The sequence below is a fragment of the Hypanus sabinus genome, chromosome 7 (genome assembly GCF_030144855.1).
Source record: "Hypanus sabinus isolate sHypSab1 chromosome 7, sHypSab1.hap1, whole genome shotgun sequence".
Taxonomy (NCBI): Eukaryota; Metazoa; Chordata; class Chondrichthyes; order Myliobatiformes; family Dasyatidae; genus Hypanus; species Hypanus sabinus.
The window spans coordinates 122,124,997-122,143,573 of NC_082712.1; the positions used below are offsets into that span (position 1 = coordinate 122,124,997).

General features: G+C 40.9%; 1 protein-coding gene and 1 long non-coding RNA gene across 2 annotated transcripts in view; one reads left to right on the top strand and one right to left on the bottom strand.

Annotated features, from left to right (window-relative positions):
- The window catches only part of LOC132397142 (potassium voltage-gated channel subfamily KQT member 1), a 795,097-nt gene that overhangs the window by 15,355 nt on the left and 761,165 nt on the right, over nt 1-18,577 (bottom strand). The window lies entirely within an intron of this gene.
- LOC132397144 (uncharacterized) overlaps nt 16,851-18,577 on the top strand; it is a 62,755-nt gene continuing 61,028 nt past the window's right edge. The window contains exon 1 of the long non-coding RNA XR_009513274.1: nt 16,851-16,930. This is a non-coding gene — a long non-coding RNA (uncharacterized LOC132397144). The remainder of the gene's footprint in view (nt 16,931-18,577) is intronic.

Below are 18,577 nucleotides of genomic sequence, written 5' to 3' on the forward strand. Positions count from 1 at the left end.
TTTGAAAGATTACTTTCTCCGTATCTTTTGGAAATATTTCATGAATCCTTTGAGAAGGGTAGTTTACCTTCTTCCTTTTATGAAGCATCTATTTCCTTAATCCTTAAAGAAGATAAAGATCCTACTGAATGTTCATCACTTGGACCGAGTTCACTATTAAATGTGGATGCAAAAATTCTCTCTAAGATAATGGCTAACCACTTGGAAAATATTTTAACTAAAATCATCTCTATGGATCAAACGGGCTTTATTAAAGGCCGTTACTATTTCTCTAATGTTAGGAGATTGATGAACATTATATATTCACCAATATCTAAGCAACCTCAATGTGTTATCTCTCTCGACGCAGAAAAATGCATTTGATAGAGTTGAGTGGCCATATTTGTTTAAAGTATTAGAAAAATTTGGTTTTGGTAGTAATTTTAATAGGTGGATTCAAATGATTTATAAGAATCCTATTGCCACGGTTATTACTAACAATTTCAGGTCCTTTTTTTTTCACTTTCTCATGGTACTAGACAGGGATGTCCATTAAGTCATTTATTATTTAATCTTGTATTGGAGCATTTGGCAATAACACTACGTGAAGCTAAAAATATTCATGGTATCTCTATGAATGGAACCATGCATAAGATTTCTCTTTATGCAGATGATCTTTTGTTGTTTATTTCGAACCCTGAAGAATCAATTCCTAATCTTTTGGAAACACTAAAAGATTTTAGTGGATACTTTCAGGATATAAACTTAACTTGAATAAAAGGGATAAAACTTGTCTACTTCATCTTTACTGTAGTGAGGCACATACAGATGACATGGTGGTGCAATGATGTAAGCCAAGCAAGTAATTGCAGTCTTCTCCAAAGAACCAGGAAAAATACTTGCACAGTTCCAAAGCAACAACATGCCAGTACCTGAACCAATTAAAACAGCATCTAGAAGTGCATATGGGAGAAGGAAGCATCATATAACACCAGTACTCAAAGGCTGAAGACCTACAACAAGGCCTCTGAAATCTCCCAACCAGTCACCATCATAGCAGTAGATGTCTGGAAATGGGGAGCAAGTATGAAGAACTGGACATCACCAGGGCCCGACATGATCCACACCTATTGGCTGAAGAAACTAACAGCATTACGCACATGGCTGGCAGCTCAAAAAAACCAGCAGCTTGAAGCAGGCTCCCACCTCGACTGGCTAACTCCAGGAAGGACAGTACTCATAATGAAAGATCCTCACAAAGGAGCAACACCATCAAACTCGTGGCCTGTAACCTGCCTGTCACCAACTTGGAAGCTCCTACCAGTCATCATAGCCATCAAGCTGAAGGGACCTGTGTGTAAATTCCTGAACCCTGCTCAGAGGGGGATTAGTTATGGAACCAGAGGCTCCAAGCTCCAATTGCTGGTAAATAAAACAGTAATGTGCTATTGCAAGACTAGGTAAATTAACCTGGCTCAGCCCAGGTCGACTACTAGAAAGCATATGACTTAATGCCCCACACATGGATCCTGGAATGCCTCTCTCTGTACAGGTCAACAAGACACTAAGGACCTTCTTTGAGAACTCAATGGGCCATTGGAGGACAATGCTAGAAGTTAACTCTAAGCCAATAGCACAAATGACCATCAGATGTGGAATATACCAGGTGATGTCCTATCCCCACAGCTGTTCTGATTAGGCTTGACTTCCCTCAGTCAAATCATCTCAGAGTGGACATGGGCACAGGTTCAAGAGTGATGTGACCATCAGCCGCCTCCTGTACGTGGATGACATCAAGCTCTATGCCAGAAATGAAAGAGACATTGACTCACTAATCCACCTGACAAAGGTATACAGCAGAGACATCGGGATGTCATTGGACTGGAAAAGTGCAGCCGGATATTAGTGAAACGAGGTGAACTCATCAAGACTGAAGGAGTCGAGTTACTTGAAGGCCACATACCAGATGTACAGGACTGCTACAAATACCTGGGGATCCTGCATGTGTATGGAAGCCACCATGAGGACTCAAGGAAGTCTGCAACATCCAAGTACTTCCAAAGAGTGAGACAAGTCTGAAAAGGCAGCTGAATGGGAAGAACAAGATCAGAACCATTAATATATCTGCCCTATTAGTCATCAGATATCCAGCTGCAATAGCTTGCTGGCCAAGGAGCAAACTGGAATCCACTGACGTCAAGACCTGGAACCACTCACAATACATGAAGGATTCCATCCTGAGTCCAACGTCGATCAACTATCCACCAGTCAGAATAAAGGAGGATGGGATTTGGAAGTGCCAAGGATACAGTCCTGGAAGAAATGCGAAACATCCATGAGTGTGTCACGAAGATGGCCCCTAAGGATTACCTGCTGGAGAATACCTCAGGCAGCAGGCAGGGGATATGGAAATGGAAGTGGATGAAGCCAGGGGACCAGAGGACCAGAGGCCACGGCAGGACAAGCCACTGCACGAGATAGACCATCATCAGATATCGGAGCTGGCTGACGTAAGAAAGTCCTACCAATGGCTGGAAATGGCAGGGCTGAGAAACAACACAGAGGTGCTTCTCATTGCTGCACAAGGGCAGGCGCTGAGCACAAGATCAGGGGTCTATCACACTAGACAAGACCCAAGATACAGACTGTGCAAGAATCCACCAAAACCATCCAGCCCATCATAGCAGGGAGCAAGATGTAGGCAGTGATAGCATCCACTGAATGGCACAAACAAGTCACAGGAATTGTGTACAGGAACATCTACGCTGAGTATGGGTTAGACACTCCCAAATCCAAATGGGAAACGCCCGAGAAGGTAGTGAAGAACGACAAAGCTAAGATCCTTGGGATTTCCAAATACAGATGGATAAGCAGGTACTTATCAGTCTGTACCAACTGGACATAGTAACACTGGACAAGGAACAGCAGAAAGCAATAGAAATAGATGTGGCAATCCTGAATGACACTAACATTTGGAAGAAAGAATATGAGAAACTACCAAAATTCCAGGACTTGAAAGAGCAGACGGAAAGGAAGTGGAAACTTAAAGCCAGAGTAAACCCAATGGTGACAGGAGCACTTGGAGCTGTGACACTTGGACTGAGAGAGTGGTTCCAACAAATCCCTGGAACATCTGAGATCTGGGTCCGTTAGAATGCACTACTAGGAACAGCAAGGATACTGCGCCAAACCCTCAAACTCCCAGGGCTCTGGTAAAGGTCCTGAGATTGAGGGAAAAATACACATACATACCACCCATAAGGGGTGAGAGGAAAAAAGTTATATATATATAAGAGAGAGTGAGAGAGAGTATATAACTTTTATATAGACATCCATAACATTCTAAGTTGTCCTTTTCAGGCATGAAGACTTAATCGCTGTGGAGGATTGCTGCTGAGATCTGTGGCTGTGAAACCAGCTCAGGTTCTGAGGCCTTCCCTATGGTGTGGTTGTAAGAATTAACTCCGGGGCTGAAGGAAGTTGTTCTGACAGCTCTGGCCACCATTCTTCTCTAATAATTGACCTTGATCTCCTCAAACGATCAATGTGTCATCTCCAGGTGACATCAGACACTGTGTAGGAGAGTGGTCCAGTACTGTAGTTAATCTTTCGATCACCTTCTGTAATCCCTCACCAGGACTGCTTGTCCTGAAGGAAATTGTCGAGCTTCTGACTGAATGTCAGTGTAGTGTGTTCTGCTGACAATGACTCTGGACAAACCTTTTCACCAAGCTATTTGTAGCAGGGTGGTATGATGCAGACTTAATATGTCATTCATTTTCAGGAATGACTGAAACTGTTCAGAAACAAACTGTGGTCCATTGTCACCGACTGAGTGCTCTGGAACAGCAGTCCTCGAGAAGAGGCTTCTCAACATGTCAGGAGTGTGCAAAGCTGTAGTGGAAGTGATTGGGAGCAATTCTGGCTACTTTGTCCTGCGTCCACTACTACCAAGAACTTTTTGCCTGTAAGTGGTCTGACAAAATGCATATGAATCCACTGCCGGACAATTCAGGCCATTCCCATTAATGTAGAGGTGCTGCTCTTGGCATTTTCTGTACGTGTTGGCATCCTGAACAGCTGTTCAATCTGCTGATCTATCCCAGGCCATCAGACAAAGTTTTGAACCAATGCTTTCATTTTGACCGTGCCTAGATGACCGGCATGTAGCTCCTTCAACACTTTAGCTCTCAGCCAGGATGGTACAACTCTCACATGAGGCAACCCCCATCCTGGGCAAATTCATTCCGGCTCTGGCAAAAATGGAGGAACTGGAATTTCTGCTCCATATTCCAGCCATTTTTGGTAGCTAAACAGACCTTAGACGGTATGGGGTCTTTTCTGGTTTCCCATTGGATCTCCTCTGCCGTAAAAGGGAGACTTTTGACTTGCATTAGGGAGAATATGTCGAGAAGTGTCCTCTTTTGTAAGTTTTCAGGTACATTATCTCCTTATCCAAGGGTAAATGGGACACTCCATCAGCATTTCCATGATTAGATGTCCTCTTGAATTCAATCTTATAATTGTGTCCTTCAAATAACAGAGCCCATCTCTGCATTCTTGCTGCCTCTGTTAGTGGAACACCCTCTGTCGACTGGAAATGCACACGTGGTTGATAATCAGTAATGAGGGTAAACTCTCTCCCATGCAAGTCTGGTTGAAATGTCTTATAGCCCAACCAAGACACAAATCCTCAATGTCAATCTGTCTGTAATTTTTCTCTGCGGTGGTAAGGGTACTTGATAGAAAGGCTATGGGGATGTTCACATCCATTACTCCTAACATGTGACAAGACCACACATGTACAATAAGACAATGCATCAGAAGCAAGCTTTACTGGACGATGTGGATCATAGTGTGTAAGTACAGTATCTGCCATCACCACTTAACTTTTTGAAAGCCACTTCACATTGCTTTGACCATTGCCATTTTTTCCCAATCTGTAGTAATGAGTGCAAGGGGTAGACTCAGTAGTCAGGTTTGGCAGAAACCTGTTATAGAAATTGACAATTCCTAAAAAGGACTGCTACAGCAACACGTCGTTTGGCCTTGGGACATCCACCACTGCTTGAATTTCCTCAGCACACTTGCATAACTCCTGAGCGTAAATGATATGATCACAGTAAGTGATGTTTGGTTTGAAGAATTCACACTTGTTGCATCATGCTCTGACCCTGTGATCTTCTAAACTTTTTAACACTGTCTTGAGATCTTGGAAGTGTTCCTTGTCAACCTCGCCAATGACAATAATGTCATCCAGGTAACACTGAGTGCCTGGGCAGCCTTGCAGCTCTTGGTCCATAGCTTTCTGCCAGAGTGGAGGTGCAGATGCTACTCCAAAAAAATAAGCTCACGAGACCAAAAAAGTCCCTTATGAGTGTTTATGGTGTGAACAACTTTGGACTCTTCTTCCAGCTCCATCTGTAGGTAGGTCTAGGCTAAGTCCACATTGCCAAAGTGTTTTCCTTCAGAAAGGTTTGCAAAGATATCCCCTATCCTGGGCAGAGGGTATTGATAGACTTTCAGTACTGGTTTGATGGTGAAATTAAACTCACCACAGATCCCAACACACCCATTCTTCTTGGAGACTGGGACCTTTGGTATTGCCCATGGGCTCCACAATTCCTTCAGCCTCCATGTGATCTAGTTCACTGGCTACTTTATCACGGAGGGTAAAAGGAGCAAGACAAGCTTTGTAAAACTTGGATGCAGCATTTTCATTTAACACAACTTTATCCTTGATGTGTTTGAGTTTTGCATTGACATCCATGAACACAGCTATGGCATCATCCAGTACCTTTCTGAAATTGCTTTCTGTTGACTCTATTTCAGGGATGTGGCATGCTGATGGTGGATAGATAGTCAATCAGCTTGTAGTTGTCTCAGCCAATCACATCCCCTCAATGCTGGCCCTCCTGCTTTTACCACATACAAGCCCAATATGGATTGTCAGTTGTTGTATTTCACTGTTACGAATGTCATTCCCATAGGAGTTACCATTTCTCTAGTATAAGTTCTTAGTTTGAAAACTGCAAGCTTCAGTTCAGTATCTTTGAAATGACATTCAAACTCATTTTGTGGAATGACTGAAACTGCCGAACTAGGGTGCAATTCCATTTTAATTAATGCTTCTAATGTAAGTCATATCTAATGGAAGCTAGCATAAGACACACTGTAAATCTCAAGGCTACCCAGTCCTGTGCCACTCATCAATATCAAATTTTTCACCCACAGCATTCAGATCAGTGCTCTTTTTGAAGCTGCAACTTGACTTTTTCTCTTTTTCTCTTCCCTGTGCAGTCAATTTATTTTTGTCTGCCTGACTGATTCTTTATATGTCTCCTATTTTGTAGCTTTTTCTGCAAGTTTTGCCTTTAAACCTACATCGATCTTCTGTATGTGTGCCCAGACCACAATTGTACCACAATTGGTCTGGCCAGGCTTGTGCCTGCTTAGAGGTTGCAATTTTGTTCACACTCACTTTCATTCCTGACTGCAACTCAATTGTGTCTCTGTCTGCTGTCTTCAATGATACAGCTACTCCAACTGCTCTTTTAAATGTAAGTTGTGCTTCAGTTAGGAGCTGCTTTTGAATGCTTTTTTGTAAGATTCCACAAACTAAAACAATCGCTCAGTACATTATTACTAAACTGATAATGCTTCGACAACCTCTTCAATTCAGCCATGTATGTCGAAATAGACTCCGCTACCTTTTGATTCTACTTATGAAACCTAAAGCGTTCTGCAGTCAACAATGGTTTCGGTTCTAAATGTTCCTGCAATACTTTCACAATATCAGCAAAGCACATTTCAGTTGATTTGATTGGAACAGTTAAACTTCTAAGCAATCTGTATGTTTTTCCACCCAGCGCTCTCAGCAAATCTGGCATCAATTTTCATTGGCTATTTCATTTGTTTCAAAATACTGCTCAATTCACTCAGTATATAATGTCCACTCATCTCTTGTGCAATTGAACACAGCTATCTTTCTCATGTAGCCAGTCATTTCTGCTTTTATTTTTATTTATGATCATTATCACTATTTTTGAACCCATGAATTTCTTCTGTTTTCTTCCTTTTTTTTAACTCTACTGTCTCTGTCCATTCCCAAAGAAGCACGTGTTGTGCTTTTTTAAAAACTTGGATGTTTCACTGTGCTTTTTTAAAACTTTAACAAACAGATGCACTTCAACAGGTAGGTAGTCATGCAGGGTTCATTTAAAACTTCCTCGTCTCCACTGTTACAATTTGTAACTCCAAAACATAAAATTAATTGAAAAACAAACACGGGAGTCCAGGGATGAAATTTGTCATCTTCATTTTTGCTTTGGTGGGGCATGCGCATATGACATGATGGCATAATGACGTATGCCAATCATGTACTTTTATATATAAACCATAATGAGTTATGTAAAGAACAAAGAATGCTTAATCAAACAATATATTTACAATCTTACTCAAATATTAAGTACACAGCTCCTATTTACACTCATGCCAATCACCAGCACTTGCTATGTGGCCTGCAAAGTGTTGGCATTCAGGCGCTTGTCTAAATACTTCTTTAATGTTTTGAGAGTGCCTACCTCCACCACCCACTCTGGTCGTTTGTTCTAGTTTAGAACCACGCAGTGTGTGATGACATTTTCCTTTAAACCACTTACCTCTTAAGCTAAATATGTCTTTCATTCTTAGATACCTTAGCTACAGGGAAATATTTCTACTCTCTGTACTGTCTTCACACCTCGTAGTTTTGTATACCTCTATCAAGTCCCCAATCAGCCTCCTTCAGGTCCCCCTGTATTCCAATAAAGTAAAAACTCTGTTCAAGATCTCTGTAGCATGCTTCTTTAGATGACTACATCGTGAGATACATTCAATTTTCTTTAATTAATGGTGGTTTTGAGCAATGCGTTGAATTTTCTTTGACAATACACATGCAGTGTGCTGAGTTTGGTTCAAATCATAGCAGCCAAATACTTTGAACCAAGTATTTCCAGAAATAGGCCATTGCAGCTGAGGGAAATTTTAACAGAAATGCAGATTCTGTTAGATTAATTGGGTCTGATTGGGCTAGATCTGGACCAGACCTTCAACTCACCTTGTGCCTGCACCAAACTTTTTAGGAAACAGAGAACTGGTAAGCTTTCTTTTGCACTCGAGGGAAGTCCCGTCAGGTGGGTTGGGCTCCCTGTGGCAGCAAATCCTCAGGAGATAGATCCTGAGGCCCTGCCTTGTAATATTTACTGCTATCAAACCCACTGATGCTAGGAACTTTCTAACAACAGAATAAATAAATATATATAAACTGCTTAATACCAAGAAAAATAAACGGGGACATTTAAAAAGTACCATGGTACCATAGCGGTTAGTATGATGCTATGACAGCTTGGGGCATTCCAGGGTTTGGAGTTCAATGTTTGTAAGGAGTTTTCATGGAATGTATGGGTTTTCCCCAGGAGCTCCGGTTTCCTCCCACAGTCCAAAGACTTACTGGGTAGGTTAATTTGTCATTGTAAATTGCCCTGTGATCAGGCTAGAGTTCATCAGGTTTGTTGGGGCTTGGCTTGAATGGCCAGAAGGGCCTACTCCATTCTGTATTACTAAATAAATAAAAATAAATTCATTGATCCTTTGTACAAGGGATTGTCAATGTCAGACAAATGAATAAGTTATGATCCTCCTATCAGTCAGACCCAGTATGAATTTATGGGACAAGGACACCCGGCCACCTATCACAGCACACTGGAAGCCCATTGTTGGTGGAGTGGGGAAGGGGGGTGGAGGATGACCTTCAGATTGTCCTTGCATTCTGCACTTCAATGCATGGATGTAGATGTCTGAGAAAAGGTGAGCAACCAGCTTGAGGAGCTGACAGTTCCTGAAAGAGCTACTGAGAGAAAGTCAGCATTGCTTTACTCAGTGGCTTTTCAGAAACATTCTAGGTAATCAGAACCTTCATAGGAAAGGATAAGGTAAACAAATTATCTCCCAAAATTAGAATTGATTATAGAAACGACGGGGACTTAATTTTAGAAGGGTATCTGTAAAATAATGGTTTAGCATTAAGTTGATATTTTAATTGTGCATATAATTAAATGTAATGATTTCTTTCACTTGTTTTTACTATGATTAATAAAGTTGATAGTTATTTTAATTTTAAACAAAGTCAGACTTGCTGCCCTGTACATTTTAAAAATCAATGTTAAATGTTATGAAGCCTTAATGAACAAGAAATACTAAATTGAGTTCACAGTTTGTTTTTGCCAGGAGTGTTTTCTAACGCTTAATAGACAAACATGTAGGTACAGGGAACTGGGACTCAGCTATAAAAGTGATCTAAGATATCAGAACCAGGATAATTCACGGAAAGATTAAAAATGCATCCTAAATTTAACAACTTATAAGAGATAGGAAATTGACTTTAAGGCACTGATTCTTTTCTCCATATTATTCTGTTTTGAGTAGCTTTTTCCCATTTATTCCTCTTAAGCAATGTTCCATCCCCACCCGTAATCGTTATTTCCAAAATTTGATTAACAGGCCCAAAACATCATTCATTATTACTCACTTATAAAGCCAGTATTACTTTCCCAACCGCACATTTGTACACAAATTCCAAAAAAAAATCCAAAAGTACTTCAGTCGAGATTGTTACATGGAGATAATTTTCTTTCTATGTCTTGTCCAAATTGGAAGTGATTGCAAATGTAGTTTTATTTTCTGATGTTTAGGCCTTACACTGTAATCCATTTCATCTGGTGGTGTTCCACGCCACCAGCTTTCCTCATATACTTTTGATAGGTAATTTCTTTGATATTTCACAACACCACTTTCTAACCCCCGAGTCATTCCTGTTCTCTGAAGATAATACTGTTTAAGTATATAGGTTTTAGTAAAATTTGAAATGAACTTCCCATTCACATTCATTCTTCTCCTCCATACCCTTGGATTCGTGTCCATATACGTGACTATATGTATAATTTCTTCCCAATGACGGGCTCACATTGCACTCTTTTCTATTCCTTGCTTGAACTGTGACATCAAGGGAAATTGTTGCAAGAGCTATGCTTCAGCATGCTTCAGAAATGATCACAGCAGGACAGGACATAGAAGCTCCTCTCCTACGTGCACTCATCTAGATCTTCTCGATCATTCTCAAATGGGTCCAAAGTGCAGAGGGCCAGTAATTTCTAATCCATCTCCCCACTGTTATTTTTCTCTTTTCACTTCCATGGTTTCTGAAAGTTGTTTTATGGATCCTCATCTCCTTCCTTTGTTTTCCCTCATCTCAGTGAAGTCCCGAAACATTGCAAGCAACATGCCATTTGGGATTCCTGGTAGTTTTTGAAATTTCATCTGGTAGTACCAGTCATCTTAAATGTTGACCTTTGCCACTGGAAACCATTAAAACCCATAAGCTCTTCCTTCCGTGCTAAATTCTATTGCTGAAAATCTGTCAAATATCTTTAGCTCCACAGGTTTGCTGCTTTGCTTTTTTTTTAATAAAGCCTTGAGTCATCCATCCAAATTTTGTTGTTGGCTTCACTGTCTTCCTTTATCATACTGGTAACAACTTCACAGAACTACATTGCTTCACATGTCCTGCTTCATTGCAGAATTTGACAACGTTAATCCTTGAGTCTAACTAGTCATTTGGGGAGAAATTCAATTATCTGCAACCTTTTCCCCATCTCCAACCCCTCCACCACCAACATTCACCTCCCAGAGCTATTACTATCTATCACAGAATACCACACATGAACTGTTAAGCTCTTCAGTCAATACTGTAGCTCAATGGTCCACAAGCAAAAATGAATTCCCAAATCCCTTTGCTATCGTTCCTGATTTTGTGTTGTAAAACAACACTACGGCAGCACTTGGGGTGCTAAAGGCTGAAGGAACAGCCAGCAACCAAAATCCCCTTAAAGGGAAATGATAAACTGGCAGATTCATTTGTTTTATTCAATTAATAGAACTCAATTGTACAACCTAACACAATATCAATATTTACCAATATTGTCAACCATTTGTTAACACTGAAAGGGAACTTCTTCTAATTTCTTCCTGTCAAGAATGCAAAGTTCCCAGGGCTTTACTGCAGAAGCATGATCTCCTTTGTGGGCCAAGAACAAAGGCTTAGGCTGAATAACTCATTTGATTCTTATTTAAGATGCATTTGTTCAGGAAAGTAGAATTAGGTGAAGAAGTCAAATAAAATTCTTCACTGTGAGTAAAGTGAATTCAAGTTTCAGATGTCAAATTAATACAGGCTGTTTGGGTAATGTAAATTTGCCCTTGGAGAATTCACAAATTACTCACCAAAAATTTGACATATGAAATAAAATTTTCTCTTTCAGATTTTACGTGAAAGAAAGGAAAAGTTTCTCCTGCATGTTGTGTGTGTTGTTCTGGATTTCCAGCAACCACACAAACACTTGTGTTTGTAAATAAATAAGCATATTTTATTTCCAGCTTGCATTTTATCATGTGTCCAAGTGACATGGATTTGTATCGAGGAAAATGAAGAAGTGAACCATTTTCTATCAAAGTAATCTGCTGTAATGCTGAGTTCATCTGTAGTCGCTTCAATCTTTGAAACTTTCCAGTTATTTTTTTGCTGATTACTAACTGCCGGTAATTGCCCTTGGTGTGACATTGTCTGTGCTTTATCAACCAAGGAAAGATTCCTCTCACTTACTCTTTTCTCCAAGGAGCTTGGATAATCCAATAGTACTGTTTGACGATTACTTTCTTTCTCTACTTCACCTCATGTTCTCAATATTTATTATTTATTTATTATTATTATTTCTTTCTTTTGATATTTGCACAGTTGGCTATGCTTTACACCCTGAATGAACACCCAAGCGGCTATGGCTTTTCATTGATTCTATCATAGTTATTATTCTATTATGGATTTATTGAGTATGCCCACAAGAAAATGAATCTCAATGTTGCATATGGTGACATATATATACTTTGATAATAAATTTACTTTGAACTCTACTTGTTCCGTTTGCAAAATACATATCTCAACAGTTACCTACTTGTTTTTTTGGCTTGAAATAGAATTGAGACTAAGCCTGAAATGCTGTGTATAGGTCTGCTCTTCTTACCTATGAGAAGAGATTGAATAGCTCTGGAAATTGAAAGGAGATTTCATCAAAACATACAAACACCCCTAAAGAGATTGGCAGGCTAGATGCAGTAAAGATGTTTCCCCTGGCTGAGGATACTAGGAGCATGCAGCACTGTTTCAGTATAAGGACCAGGCTGTTTAGGACTTCAATAAGGAAATAATTCTTCATTTAAAAGGAGGTGGATTTAGAAACCTCTATCCCAAAGGGACATGAATAAGTTCATTTAAAACACAGATCAATCGATTTCTGGAAATTACGAGAATGAAGGGCCATGAAATTAGTGCTGGAAATAGGCACGATGGTAGCAGATTTAACTAATCTGAAAGGAAGAATCTTAGATCAGTGAGAATGAATTGTCATGAAGCTGTGGATTTGTGATAAAAGTTGAAGTGGGTTACCATGCTCGAGGGAAAAAAATCAGTCATCTTTACCCAGTTCAGTGTATGAGATCTCAGTTCAATCATACAAAGTATTGAGGTTCAGCAAGCCTTTCAGTGGTGTTACGCTACTATGAGTGATACACAAGTCAGACAACCATCATCTTCTCAAGCCAGCTAGGCAATGCTTGTCAATAACAAACTCAGAATGAATTAAACAGATCCAGCCTCCAGATAACTCATCCCTGAGTACTAATTCCAACTGTGTCTGCATTCTTTAAGTGCTGTGTAATTGGAGATCAATTTCTTTTGAATAAACTGTGATAATAACTACTTCTGCATTGCTTTGTGTCACTATAGAAATTAAACAGGGAAATTCCTGGCCCTAATCACTGGTGGAACCTTGGCCTCTGTCCTGTATCATCAGGGCAAATGTCCTTCATTTCCTCATGTAACACATCTTTTGGAACAATTGAGATGAACTTGGATCGACATTGTGATCACATCACTGGAACAGCCCAAGGCAGCATGGATTTCCCATGCTAGTACCTGTTCTGAGTGCTTGACAAATGGGTCAATTGCTTCACTTCATGAAACTCACCCACAGACAATACCACATGGATCTCTGCCCACTACTCCCAAACCGTTGCCTTATCCTGAAACACCAAACAGACATCCCTCACGACTTTGCAATTCGTTGCCTCATTGAAAATGCTATTTTCTCATATACCTCCAACCTGTCAGCTTCCTTATCCACCGTCACTGTAACGTCCAGATTCTGATGAAGGAAAACATGTTACAGGGTTTACTATCACTCTGTCCACTTCTCTTGCCACTTACAAGGAGCCAAGATCCTTCCGTACATCAATGCTCCTAAGAATGTTGCCATTTATTACGGCATTCCTCTTGCATTCCTTGGTTCCTTAAGGTTGTTATAGCCGAGAGTGGTGATGTGGACGAGCTCCCACTACCTATTGAATGCTCCCAATGGCGTGTGCCTCAAATAGCCTCTGACAACCAAGTCCAGCTCCTGGCCTCCACGTGTGGCTTAACTACTCAGTCCAGCAGAACCATTTCTACACACAGGAGAAGGGGCAAAGGCAGGTTACTGGCGCCTTAAAACCAGTCACTTCGGGCAGATGGGGTTCATCAACCATGGAAAGCAGCTCATCTAGGAGAAGGAAAACTTTGATTTCAAACCTCTGTTGCCTTGCAGCCATACCCACTCATGGGCGAGGCTTTGGGAGTAAACCCTGAGAGAAAAATCTGGAGCTGGAGTCCCTAAGGCAGTCCTGCATTAAGTTCAACGTTGACTGGAAACTCCTGCGACGCTGCTGGTGCCAAACTGTATCGGTCTCTGCCGTTCCTTTGGGTTCATCAAATGTGTGGAGGGGGAAGCTCGCTACATGGGCCTCAGCTTGCTCTCCATATCTAGACAGCTAGGACACAATATCCATGGTCAACTCTGACCGATGGAGGCCTCAGGCCAGCTCAGACCTGTTGCATTTGACCTTCCAAATCGCCCACCTCATACCTGTCTGAATTAAGTTCCATCTGCCATTTATCTGCCCAAATTTCTAACTATTCTATATCTAGCTGCCCCCTTTCTCAATATCCACAGCTCCAACATAGTAAATATTGGCAAATACAACCTGTTTAATGCTTACTAGAGGTGAATGCAGATCTCCATCAAGTAAACAAAGCCAAGGCTTGCATTGTTGTAATACCATTCAGGTTCTCTCGGCATTTTATAACCAATAAGGTCCTTGTAGTCAGTGTTGTAATAGAAGAATGTTGGCCCACCTGTTCAGTGCAAATTCCTACAAGCAACAAGGGAGAAATGGTGAGTCCTTTGTTTTAGGAGTACTAATGATTAGTAGATATTGGGTAGGGTAACCATGAGAACTTCCCTATGGTCCTAGGAATGACATCTTGTGTGTCCAGACTAAAGGGAAGATGGGGCTATGGTTCAAAAGGATATCCTATCCAACTGTGTGGAATTTTCTTACCAGTGCATTGGGGTGTCATCTGGATTTTGTGCTCAAACAAGATAGTTTGAGAATTGATTAAATGCATTAACTAAAGCGCATACAGTTAGAGTCATAGAGCTACGGAAGACTATAGCACTGAAACAGACCCCTCAGCCCATTGAGGCTGTGCCAAACTATTAATCTGCCTAGTCCCATCAATCTTCATCTGGAGCATAGCACTCCATTCCCCTCCCATCCACGTACCTACCCAAGCCTCTCTTAAATGTTGAAATCAAACCTGTATCTACGACTTCCATTGGCAGTTTGTTCCACACTCTCACCACCCTCTGAGTGAAGATGTTTCCCCTCATGTACTCCTTAAACAATTTACAATTCACCCTTAACCCATGATCTCTATTTGTAGTCTTACCCAACCTCAGTGCATTTACCCCTCATAATTTAGAATAACTTTATCAAACTTCCCTCAATCTTCTACTATATGTTCCAGGGAATCAAGTCCCAAACTATTAAAACTTCCCTATTGTTCAGATTCTCATGTCCCAGCAACATCCTTCTAAATTTTATCTGCACTCTTTCAATCTTATTTACATCTTTCCTATAGGTAGGTGATCAAATCTGCACACAATACTTCAAATTAGGCCTAATCAATGTCTTATACAACTTCAAAATAAACTTACAACTCCTGTACTCAATACTTTGATCTATGACGTCCAATTTGCCAAAAGCTTTCTTTACGACCCTACCTACCTGTGAGGCTATTGTCAAGGAATTATGGATCAGTATTCCCAGATCCCTCTGTTGTACTGCACTCTTTGCTGCTCTGCCGCTTGTTGGCAAATCATCATCACACAGCCTGTCTTGCTTGGGAGGGATTCAGAGATATTTTCTTCTCTTTCACATCAGAGTTCGTAAGTGCAGCAAGGATGGGAAAATCAGAGTCCTATCTCAAATGTGGAAACAAGGCCAACATTGTCATGCCTCTCTGGAGTCTGGCATGTTTCACTTGAAACACGAGACTCAGAAACTGCAGTCTGATCTCAGTACGGGTCAGAGGAGCCAGCTCAGACTGTGGGCTGAGATCTATGGCATGAACCTATAGTCTTCTAGAGCCAGCATGAATGCTACCTTGAATCGGGGTTGGCACTGGAATATAATATATTAAATCCTCCTTCAACATGCTGCTTAGGTTGTTTTTCTGAGGATAAGATAGTGTGCGTTTGTTCTTCCAAGTTACAATGCAGATGCATATGGAGCATGACAGTGTGATTTTCATATTTTCTTACAACAGTAAATGCAAAGGTGTGTTGGCACGTGGCTAAGTGATTATGGCGTTCGTCTAGTCATCTGAAGTTCGCTAGTTTGAGCCTTGGCTGAGGCTTGCGTATGTGTCCTTGAGCAAGGCATTGCTCTGCGACAACACCAGTGCCAAGCTGTATGGGTCCTAATGCCCTTCCCTTGGACAACATTGGTGGCGTGGAGAGGGGAGACTTGCAGCTTGGGCAACTGCTTGTCTTCCATAAAAAAAACCTTGCCTCGGGTTGCGCCTTGGAAACTTTCCAAGGTGCAAATCCATGGTCTATCGAGACTAATGGAGGCCTACTAAAACAAATGCAAAGGATCATTTAGGTCTCTATTTAGTGCACTATATTATCTTGGGATGGATGATCATATGTAATAAGAAGGATCCACTTTCATGATCGGAAGTAGTGACATGGAAAGATGGAGACTTTGGAGATAAGATTTGTGAAGTAGGTCTTGGACTTAACGTGAGTGTATTGCATGGTCAATAGTGGGTTGAAGTCAGAGGAATCAAAATGGCGAATTTGCTAAATTGATAACGATTTCACTATCACATGCTTAACCGAGTTCATCACATTTAGATCTGCTCTTTTGGATTTAACATTAAGATTAGCAACCATGCTTTTTTGCATTTATTAAGTTTAAGTTGATTTACATTTTGATCATCTTTTAAACAGTGCCAGCCTGAAGGTTTTAGCCACTGTTATGGGCTAATAAACTTCAAATCAACAACAGAGTGGTCTTCACCTTTGCTGAACAGAGCATTCTTTCATTGGTAGTACGCTGTATGCCTCAGCAGTTTTATAAACAGACAGACCTGTGATAAATACGTATTAATCATATAGAAGATACCATGAAGCATGAAGTATTTTGACCTTTTCCAGACAGTCACTGGACTTGAAGATTCCCTCCAGATACAAAAATACTTCCAAAGCGTAGTACAAACAGCATTATAATTCTGCAAAAACACAGTGATCATGTGGTGTTTACGAGTGCAAAGAGCCAGCCTGTACTGGTTTCAGTTGAATACAGTGGTAAAGGTTCAATCTCGGCACACTATCTGGCCTTGATTTCTCTCTAGTACAACATGAAGTTCTGAAGTAAACACCAGTGCCTGCAGAAAAAAATGTACACACACTTGCCTAAGGTTTGAAAGCAAATACATCATGAGGATGCTTTATTACGGAGGATAAGATTTGCCTTATGCTATTGTCTAATTATCTTTTTATTAAACATTAGGGATTAGTAAGTGCTTTACTTTTGTGAGGGACATTTGGTATTGATCAGGAAATCATCTGCAAGATAAGACCAAAGGTACACCTATGTACAAAATGTCATCTTCTTCTGACATCTTGCAGCTGTTGAATTATCTTTGTCAATATTATGCAGAAAAATTAGGAGTTAGGCTTGTTTTTTTAAAGTGTGACTCCTGAAGTCAATCACAAGTTATTTCCTGTTGGTGTAAAATTCCTTTGGCCTACTGTAATTGTCTGTTTCTTCTCCCTGTTTTTCAGGGAGAGGTCCATTTCACTGGTCTCTGTCCTTCTGTCCACTTACCCTAGCTTTGATCAAAGAACCACAGACATTTCAAAAAAGACACGTGGAAAGCTTAGGGGCATGAGCAGGTGCTGGCATTTGACAGATAGGGGCAAATTGGTGCTGCTGGGATTTATCAACAATCTATTTTAAAATTTATTTAAATATTTACAGTGATTGCTATCAAAGGCAAGCAGTGATTAAGTTTCATTAAGTATATTTTGGGAGTAATCAATCTTTGGTGGTTTTGCTTTACTATCATTCATATTGAGACGCTGATGAATTTGGTATGAAAAACATGTCTATGTTAGAGTTACCCTCTGCAGACCTCTTGGCATTGCAAAATATATCGTTCCTCTCACAGCATCACCTGCAGGTGTGAGAGCTTCAGCACATAATGCTGACTTTCACTTATCCATGTTAAGATATGTTAGAAATTGCATTTCATAGTGCTGTGACCAGAAGTACTGTACATTTGAAATTAAATCAGAAAATACCGCATGCACTCACCAGGTCAAGCAGCATCTGTGAAAAGGGCAGAAAATGGTCAAGGGTTTACATCTGTGACTCTGGTGCTGAGTTCTGGCTGTGTTACCTGGACTGGAATGTGCTGAGTGAAGCTCAAGGTGGAACAGGGAAGAGTCTAAGTGTCAGTGGGCTGAGCTAGACTCTCAGAGGTTCACAGATTTGCACAAAGTACTGCTATACGGTCCAATTGTCATGTTGACCATGAGATAGTCCCATTCAGCCCATTAATCCTTTGCTTTCCAAACACATTTTAAACATTGTAAACCGGCGTCACCAACCTTTTTTGCACTGCGGACCGGCCGACGAGTGGCGGTGTTAATCACGACCGGAATATAGGTGATAAGTCAACCGTAAGTCACTTATAAGTGGCTAATACACTCAATTTCATTTCTAAAAGGGTTTATCTAACGAATTTAATATTAAACACACAGTGAGTATTTTCCTCGTATGAACATATAAAATCATTGCAACACACCAGTGGGAGGACAAGGTAAGGGCCAGAGGTCCCCGTACTGGGGCCGTGGTGGTCACAGTCCAGCGAGAGCGACCAACAAAAGTTTGGCTCGAGGGACGACTTTCAGTAGATCGCAGCGAGGTAGCTGCTCTGCTACTTATGGAACCCTGAGCCCGAATTAGGCCGTCTGTGAATATTTTAGCACCCGGTTCCCCACGAACATTCGGTATGCTGAACAGGTTTAGAGGCGGCACCCATCTGTCTGCACTCCAACCC